This window comes from Elaeis guineensis, chromosome 1 (genome assembly GCF_000442705.2).
Source record: "Elaeis guineensis isolate ETL-2024a chromosome 1, EG11, whole genome shotgun sequence".
Classification (NCBI taxonomy): domain Eukaryota; kingdom Viridiplantae; phylum Streptophyta; class Magnoliopsida; order Arecales; family Arecaceae; genus Elaeis; species Elaeis guineensis.
In genome coordinates this window covers 161,819,918-161,829,946 of record NC_025993.2, presented here as the reverse complement: position 1 = coordinate 161,829,946, position 10,029 = coordinate 161,819,918, and the positions used below count along the sequence as shown (strand labels likewise).

Below are 10,029 nucleotides of genomic sequence, written 5' to 3'. Positions count from 1 at the left end.
TCCGTGTGTGCACGCGCGCATGCGCGTGTGTGAGCAAAATCCATGCAGTCAATGCAATGAAATCATTGAGCCACGACTGGGTCAAGACAGCAACATACCTACGAGGGATGGCTAGCATTTAGCATGTGCGGAACACCTTCCGGTATAGGAGAAGAAAAGAAAAAGCTGGCCATTTGATTACCTTTCAACCACCTTATTAGATCAATTCTCTTTCACTATCGGATGTTCTTGACACACAAAAACTCGACAGCCTTTTCAACTTTACCCATAATACTGGCATTTAGTCTCAACGTTCAATTTCGAGCTGTCATTGGCAGTTTAATAACAAAAGTGCCTCATAAACATTTGTACGGCAATATCATCAGCCAAATTGCATTTGAAACAAGACATCTGGAACCATAAGCAGATAATTTGTTCTTGTAGACAAGAAAACCGATTCCTATAAGAAAAGATATGATTCAGAAAATAGAAAAAGCGCACTGCATTAGCTTTCGTGCAAAAACTCTAAAAAATTCTCTAAAAAAATCTTATCACTTCACGCTATACTATGCCCACTTAGAAAGGTCCAGCATGGCAACCATGTAAACAATAAAATAGTAGATTTAACTCTGACGCATATAAAATGTTCACTATAAATTTGTGTTTGATTTGTGGCCCTTGAGGAATTAGGCTCCATTTGGTTTTCAGATATATCTGTCCAAAAGAGTTGTAGAAAATGCCATAATAATGATGAAAGCATTTGTTGAGTGTTTTTATCCCATAAAAGACCCGGCAGGCATAGCAGCATACACTTTCAATTCAGAGAATCATAACAATTTCTATATGATAAAATTAGGTGAAAACATTATACATTTGCACTTGTATCATTACATTCTGAGTATGGTAAAATTAAGTAAATGACAAAGCACTTAATGAATCCATATTCAATACCACTCAAGCATTTGTCTTCTTTTGTTTAATTAAATTTCCAAGCCAGTGGTTCCAAGTGCCATGAAACAGCTGACAAACATCAAGAACCAGCATTTCTGCAGCGTACACTCGCAAGACTGCAAGGGCTTAAATTCTGGCTTTCTTCCAGACCGCTTGTCTACCAATCACTTTGATGCATTAAGAACTGATACAAAGTGAAATCCAGATTTGATTACAGGGGTGTGACAACACTGCCATTAGCACCAAGAACTTCCACAATTCTGTGTGGCCCTCTGAGACAAATCCCAGTTCTACCAAGACAAGGATATCTAAGATGCCGTAGAAAGAGTTCTCTTCAACCTATGCCATGCAAAAACCTCATTTTTGCGGTTGTGGCTTTCCAATAGAGTGTAGATATATGGAGACTGAAACAACCCTGAAACAAAACATGCATTTAACATAAAGAATAGATTTTGGGTCTGATAACAAGGTTGGAGATAGCATCTGAACACTGGCAACCTTGAGGTTTCCAAATTAAATATTGCTCACCAATCAAAATGAGAAACTACAGTATCCTTAATCAAACTGTGGAGCTGGAGTTCAGATGCTTACGTAGATCCAAGGAAGAACGCAAGGGAAAGATGGAAGCCAAAAAGAAACACTGATACTACAGCTGTCAGAAGCATGGCTACTGAAGTTGAATAGACCTGTACATAATGCAGCATAAACAGTCAGGAAAAAAGACAACTGAAATTCCAGTAGAGGGACATAACTGGAATCATATTCACCCCTTTGAATGGCTTCTTCTGCAGTTCAAAAGGAGCAAGATACTGGTCTAAGTCAGATGTGGCTTATTTTAGCCAAATTGTAGGTATATCACCTCTTGTACTTACAGCATAAAGTTTAATTACGTTCGCCATTGTGTTGACCAAATGGCGGACAAGCTTGCTGAGGAGAGGAGATTGAGGGATGACATTTTTGGTTGATTTTTTCCCTTTCCAATCTATGTCAAAGAAGCTTATGTTTTTGCAATTATCCCATTTTCTTTCATACCTCAAGAGCGATTATGAACTAAAAAGAGAGAAGCGTCCAAACTTATTCACACCTATCAGAAATCATATGGGCCACAACTCAGGTATATCTTAAATGAAAATTCAAACTTTGCATCATGTGAGTTCCTGAAAGCTAATGTTTTACAATACTAGCAGAGCATTGTCAGCTTACTTTTGGGAAGTGGTGGTGCAGCAATTTTTGCATATGCGAGTGGAATTTCACAAACTAGATGATGCATTGATTTTGCTAATATGTGAAGGATTTTATCAGTGACAGAGACCCAAACAGTCCAAATTTTGTCATTAAGCACATAGCATGGCCCATTATTCATTCTGCACATCCAAAAGCCAGCCACTGACCAGAAGGTTAGGATTTGATTTTTATTTTTATTTTTATTTTTATTTTTTTAATAATTAATGCAGTTAAGCACAAGGAAACCGACCCATCCTTTAAATCTATAAGCTTGAAAAGCAACTATAAGAAGATGGCATCTACTATGTGTCTGGAGTGCAAAGCTCTACAAGCATACAAAATTAACATAATAACTTTAGTTGATACAATAATAAATGCAATTTCCACTTTATTTACCTTCACAATGTTATCGGCATATTTCATAACCATTGATACAGCAATGCCACTGCACATAAACCAACAGAACTCGGATAAGTGCAAACATAGAAACTACATTCTTAGTCTTTCAATTAAGATACCTGAGTGCATGATTGAGGATCATGCAAACTGTGATAAATGAATAGCCATGAAAGAAACCTCTGCACGGCAAGGCATAAGTCAGGTCTATCAAATTCAAGATTATTGAAACCAATTTAAATTTAATGATGAATTATGAAAATGAGATAAATGATTCCGAATATTCACTTGTTCATGACTTCATCATAATCCTGAACAACAATTGCGATTAGATTAAAAATCATTCCAAAGATGTACAACCAGAAGTTCTGCACATTAATATTTCTTGAAGGGCGTTTTTTAATAATAGCCTGCATTTCAGAAAATTAACATATTATATAGCTGGCTGCAATGAAAAGCTATTGCTGAATATATGCAAATGATGGAGACTTGCATACAGTTTTTCAACAACATGACAGGATAAGAAAAGATGTAATATCCTATGTCCACGATATTAAGCATACCTCTGTGTATACCCCAGCAAAGCCACTTAGAAGTGCCATGATCTGGTAAAGAAATTTTTAAGTATTACTACTTTTATATAGTCCAAATAGTTAGGTAAGAGAATTCCTCAAGTAGAGAAAAAAAGTGCTCCACATTATCTGTAACTCACAATGGCCATCACCCAACCTTGAAAAGGAGTCTGAAGAACATGATCAGAACTGCATGAAAGATAATGTCTTATGGAGTTAACCAACCCAAGACTTAAAAGAATACCCACAAGGATATTATTGCCATTGACAAATAGTTCTGTGTGAGAGAGAGAACTTATGCGACTGGCTACAATTATCATTGACGTATAAGAGTAGCTAGCGGACCTATGGTTCATAACAAAGCCGGCATATGAACAAATAATATATTATGCTTACGAAGGGTTAAGTTGAGCTGTAGTGCACCCTGCACATAAAAGAATAAAAGCTGCCACTGGATTTCACTTAACCTGAATAAAACAATTAATAAAAGGAGCAGAATTAGCAATTTTGAACTTAGGATTAATGGCTAGTCAGAAAACCAATCAGCTAGCAGCAGAACAGAGAGGATATGAGCAGCAGCAAAAATAAAGGAAAATAATTGATTGACACAAATCAGAAGAAAAAAACTCATTGTCTAACATTTCTGCATATTCCTCAAATATGAGAGAGAAAATAAGAAGTTTTATCACCAAACCCTGCTAATCAAAGTCTTGTACAACAGTACAAGGTATGTGCATGGTAGAGATTTCCTTTAATCATTTCAATTCCTCATCTTGATGTGTAGAAATTACTCAGATACAAGAAACTTTATCAGCTTAAACAGATACATGGTATAGAAGTCAGTGCCAACATAGCAAAGGCGACACCAACTACCATATGTTGGTACGGTATGGTATCGAGAGGTATAGCGAGTAGCGGTTCCCTAACAATACAGTATGTCCAATATGAACTGGCACAAATTACTACTACAGCCCTGATGCTAAGGCTGACATGATGTCAACCCTCCATAAGTCATACCTGTAATCCAGATACTGTAATAACAATATGTTTAACAAAATAAATGAAGATTTGGTGCTGTTTGTCACAGAGAAATGCTTGTGGAGGGGGCTTCAATGCCCACACCATGGTAAGTAAACTTCAGAGCAACCAGATATCATCAGTGCAAACAACAGTATAAAACAAATAAATACTCCTATGCATAAAGAAAGGGCGTCACAATGCACGAGGTGCCTGCTACTACAGATCTGGGGGGGTTATATGCATGCAGTCTTATCCCCGCATGCAGAGAGGCTATTTTCGTATTTCGAGTCCGAAATACCTAGGTCACAATGGAGCAACCTTATGATTGTACCAAGGCCCACTCTCTATAAACAGTTCAATGCATGGTACACAAAAATAACATCATCTAAGCATCCAAGCTACTAGTTCTCACCAGAAGATAAGCAACTGCAGTCACTCATCAGAAAAGTAAACAACTATATTCTGCTAGATATTAAAGTTCTTACTTCTTTTTAAGAATGATGCGGTATAACACACCGGTGCTGATAATGTTTAGGTTCTTCAAAATTTGGTAAGCAGGGGCATCCACATATGCAAAGATGTAATACTGGTAGCAATAAAATACAATGGGTTATAGCATTCATTATTGCAAATCCAAATCCTTATCATCAGAAGCATCTGAATAATACTTTACCTGTAGTAAGTTTTTAATGAGGTAAAGTATTGCAGGAATAGGATAAACACTAACTTCATCAAAGATGTACTTAACCTGAAAATTACAAGATGGTATACATAAGAGCTAGATGATTAATTAATAATACATGATCAAACATTTAATCTACCTTCTAAACCAGTCAATACACAATTGCACACTTGGATGGGACTTCTTTTGTAGGGCTGATATGTATAAAGGATCTAGTAACAAATATTAGCAAGAAGACCAATATATCAAATAAAGACAAACTTAGGGCCAGCTTGACATTGTGGTTGTTTTTGTTAGTGAAATAGCAGACAGAAATTGATGTTGTAGATAGCATTTTTACAGAACTTCTGTCATGTTTGGCTTTCATTTTCACTTTTTCCTGAAAGCAACAAATCTCCACTTCCAAAAACTTTAAAGATTTAAGAGACAATTTCAAAAAAGGGTTTTGTCATACACAAGTAAGGCTGGAAATGGGCCCTTTGGATTGAGCCTTAGGCCAAGCCCAAGACTGTTTGGTTCAGGCTTGGGCCTAAAAATAGGGCCTAAATAAATCTAGGCCAGGCTCAACCCGATGATCGGCTCAAACCAAGCCCTACTTGAAGCCCAGGCTGGACTCCTAAACCAAAGCCCGAGCCTAGAATCCAGCCCGATCCTAGCCAAATTCATTAATGAGATCTTTTGCCAGGGGTCTTTAGTATTGGGCCCAAGCATTTTGGTCCAATTAGGCCAAGAAATTTAAGTCAATTGGGCCCCTTTGGGTCAAGCCTAGCCTTCCATCCTAGACAAGCTTTGGGCTGAGCCAGGCTTGGGCTTGGTCTAGGGTTTTAAAATAAACTTCAGGCCTAGCCCAGCCAAAGCCGGAAAAGATTTTTTAGGTCGAGCTCGGGCAGGCATGTGGCCAGCCCAGCTAAGCATGATTCCAGCCCTACACATGCGGTTCTGTCCAGTTCATGCTTCTTGGGTTTTGAAAAGAAAAACAGGAAAAAAAAAAGCAATACCAAATGGGTTGGTAGACACAAACATATAAGCCTTTATAATGAAAATAATAATTCTAAAAAAAGAACTTCCATATACCATATATTTATTAAAAAAACAGATACATTGATTGCAGCTATCCTAGCTCAATTGCTTTCATTTCAAAATGCTTCTCAATGTGAGATGTATTAAAACCTTACTTATGTAAGTAAATTAATTGTCTCGACAGATTTTAATGAGAATGACTTTGCAGATGACTGCAATTTAATAGGACATTAAATATCTTTTATGGTAAAATTTTAATGCAAATTCCGTGTTTATAATCCTACTTTGTCAGTATGCATGATATATAAGTGTCAGTTTGTTCTCTTATCACTTTGTTCAACTAAACAAAAAAAAAATTAAGATAGAAAACAATTGCTTATCATTTCTATCATATTGTGAGAATTTTAAGTTGCATATAGAACTTCTAACAAATGGATGAGATGCTTTAGTAAGTTAAACAAGGTTTAACAATCTTAGTAAACTTCTGTTGCTACCTGTTAATAGCTAAAAAAGGCCGAGCTGCAAAGACTAAATCAAAAGAAATACATCCATATAGGTAGTTCCTATGCAATGGTTTTTTTCTTTCATTTTAAAGTTTTAAAGAAAATGAACCGGTAATCAGGTAAAAGGACAATAACTTCTAGTAATGGAAGAGCTTACTTATTGTCTTCTGTAACACCTTGACTCCTCCAGATTTAGCAAGGGCTACGAGCGACAATGCACATTTTAAAGCCTCCACCTAGTCAAAAGAACAGAAACAGATACAACAGTCACACAGAAAACTGTAAAGATTTCCAATTTACTACTCTTTCTGCCCCCCCAACCCAGCCCTGTGCATGCACGCACATAAAAGCAGATATAATTATCAACCAGCATTTCTTCAATTCAAAGAACTAGTCAATTAGGACTTGCAGCTTATTCATTTAACCAAGACTGCATTCCCTCACCGAAAAGTTTGCTGTTGTCACACTGTATTCATACTTTCCAGCTCTTTTGGACCACACAATCAGGATTGCCTGTGAACTTGTCAACAATGTTAATGCAAGTGTAACAATTGATCTGCCAAAGCATAAGTACAACAAGAAAATCTTATCAGATGGTCACTTTATTCTTTCATCTGGTAATTTAAATAATTCTGAAGTAGTCTTACTTTAGCTTCCAACTAGACTTGGTTGAGCCACCTAAAGAGCTAGGGTGCTATTAGAATAACTGCAGAAACAAAATAGTCATGGTTCAAAGAAGGACATGCAGCTGGAAACCAAAACAGGGCAGTTACCCATCAGGTATGGCTCAGGAACGTAGCTTGAACAAAAAATACCACCAGAGAGAGGCTTCCCATGTAGACTCTCTATATCATTTTGAGACACATCCTCATAGTTTTCCTATAAATTTCATACCAAAAAATTATTACATTCAGGAATAAGAAAAAATCATTAATAAAGCCATAAGTCATAACTACATAGCAAAGATAAAAATGCTGCAGTTTGATAGTAAAAGCATTAAAAGAAGGATACAGTATATAACAATCATCATAATCTTTCTTATAAAAGCATTAAAATGAAACCCAAAATTGAACCATGAAGGAACATTTTAGCAATATTTTGATTTCATATCTACTATTACACCGGTATTGATATTTCATTCAAGACATGTGACCCAGCAGTCAAACCCAATCCCATTAAAGAAGAACATTAGAGGACCTCAAAAAGCATAAAAATGATAAACAAAAAGGAATATCAAATAAAAATTTTAGCACACATTTAAGGTTATAGACATTAAAGCATGAATATCGTATCCCTTTTATTCCATAATAACATATTCAACAAACCATCTCATGTTCTTTCATGGGTTGAGTGATCCACCAAATTGTATCTGGTTGATCAAATTGATCAAGAATTATTAAATTATTCATTGTCTTTATGATTTTTTATGAATATTGCATGATTCTTCCATAGAACATGTAGATTAAAAATTGATGATAATAGTTATTTTTTTTAATATTGGTATTAGCTTTCAGGTTTGTTTTTACATGAATCTATCAATAATCTTAAATTATTTTTTTTAATTGACTGAGTTTATGGCATTTTTTTGAAGAATTCCAAGAATTACTTCCAAATTCAAAAACTTTGAGACTAGCTGATTCCTGATGCCAATCTTGTGATAATACTTATATGCAACAGTTTATACTCAGAATGAAAAAAATCAATTCAACCAAAAGGGATTTAAATGGGTAATCAAACAAAAAAAAAGTACACAAGAAAAATAATTCAACTTGATCAGTTTGTAGTTGCAGAGATGCCGAAGATCAATTAACATGCATTTTCTACTAAAGGAAGAAACACCATGAATCAAAAAAAGAAAAACAACCAATCCATCCTACTCAAAGTAAACAACCACCACGTTGCCTCAAAAATGTTTATATTCTATATAAAAAAATTAAGAGGACCTATCTTCCAGCATGGTCATGAATCCGTGTTTATATATTTGCGGATTTACATCCATGTGTATAAATTTGTGTCTCTATGTTGTAAGTATAAACATATCTATGCAAAACATACATATTGTGAAGTATAATGAGCGCCTCCTCACCATAGTTATGTCTCCAACATGCCTCCCTCAATTTCCCCCTCCACTCCAAAAAAAAGGGGTTTTCTCCATCCTATCTTTCACCCCTCATCTGCCTGATTCTCCTACATTTATCTTTTAAAAATAAAACTTAATATTATCAATCTATATTTTACACAAAAAAATGCCTAGATTACAAGTACCAAAGAAATGAGGAAAAGATGCTGTAAAAATCATGGGACTTGAATTTAACCAACAGGTGAATAGTTAATTAAAGTATTAACAAGCAAAAAAACACAAAACATGAGATTTGTAATAAAAACATAAGAAGACAAGAGAAAGATGGGAATTAATTTCAAAATTGACTAAAGAAAATCACTCCAAAAGGATTGTGAAGCTTTAACTAAGACATGTACATAACTCTAAAGCTATCTCAATAACCTATGCGCAACCAACTACACTCTGTACAAACAAGTGAAAGACTGACGCTCCACCTAAAATCTATATAGACCGCAATTTTGCAGGAGAAACCCCAAATTGTTAAAATAATTGCCTACAGTCAAGTAAAATACATCATCAAATTCAATTATTACTTGGAATTCATTTGAATAAATCAACGATTCAAAAAGACTATGCAGTACAAATTTCATCCAGAAAAAAAGCTTCAAATAAACAACGAACACCAAACAAAACATAATGCCCAACAAATAAACCAAGGAATATCCACTAAAGATATCGAATGCATCATTGAAGGAAATAAACAGGAGTTAATTCCGAGTTTACCCCTAATTAACCAAAGAACAGTCACGCAATCAAAGAATGTAGACGTGCATTCGAAGTGGAGCAAATGAAATCAAGCACAAACCCGAGATATCAAAAACAAGAATTTTTTTTTTTTTAAAAGTCAAACTAAACAACATCTATCTCACTAACCGCCTAATAAGCGCCTCATGTCAACACATCAACGCAACCCCAATGAACATATCAAGAAACCAACAAGAAACCCCAACCGAAGGAACCGAGAACCGTCATTTCTTTACCCAAGAAACGTCTCACGGCCCCAACCGGATTAAACAAAAAAGACCCTTCAAGACACTTTCCTGAATCGCTTCTTGATATTTAGAGAAAGGGGTTAACAATTAGGAACGCCAAAACATAAAGAGAACCTGAGACGAATGGAGACAGATCTCTTTTACCTGATCTTTGATTTTGCGGTACTCCATCTCTCCTCGAGCGCGGACAGAGAGTGATCTGATTGCTCTCCCTTCACTGCTCGCTGGGCTTCCAACAGTCCCCCTCACCGACGGATCGTTAATGGAAATCGAAATCTTTATAGCCCTGAAATTGGAGCCACATCGGCTGTGAATCGTGAAACACAAAACATCTTCGTTTGCAAAACGATGTGATGGCTGGGCCCCACAGACCTGTGTGGCCCAGCTTGGGGACCTGTTAGATTTCAAGAGAAATTCATTGTACACCGCCTGCGGTGTAGAAAATTAGACGTGAAGGGCACTGCATCCGATTAGGTCACATAATCATTATTTTTTAATATATATTTAATATTTAAATTTTATTTTTTTATTTAAAATTTTAAATGATAAAAATATTTTTTTATAATAT

At 35.7% G+C, this 10,029-nt stretch overlaps 1 pseudogene; it reads right to left on the bottom strand.

Moving 5' to 3' along the window:
- Positions 1-797: 797 nt before the first annotated feature.
- LOC140852752 (CMP-sialic acid transporter 2-like) lies at positions 798-9,725 on the bottom strand (annotated as a pseudogene).
- Between the last annotated feature and the right edge of the window lie 304 nt (positions 9,726-10,029).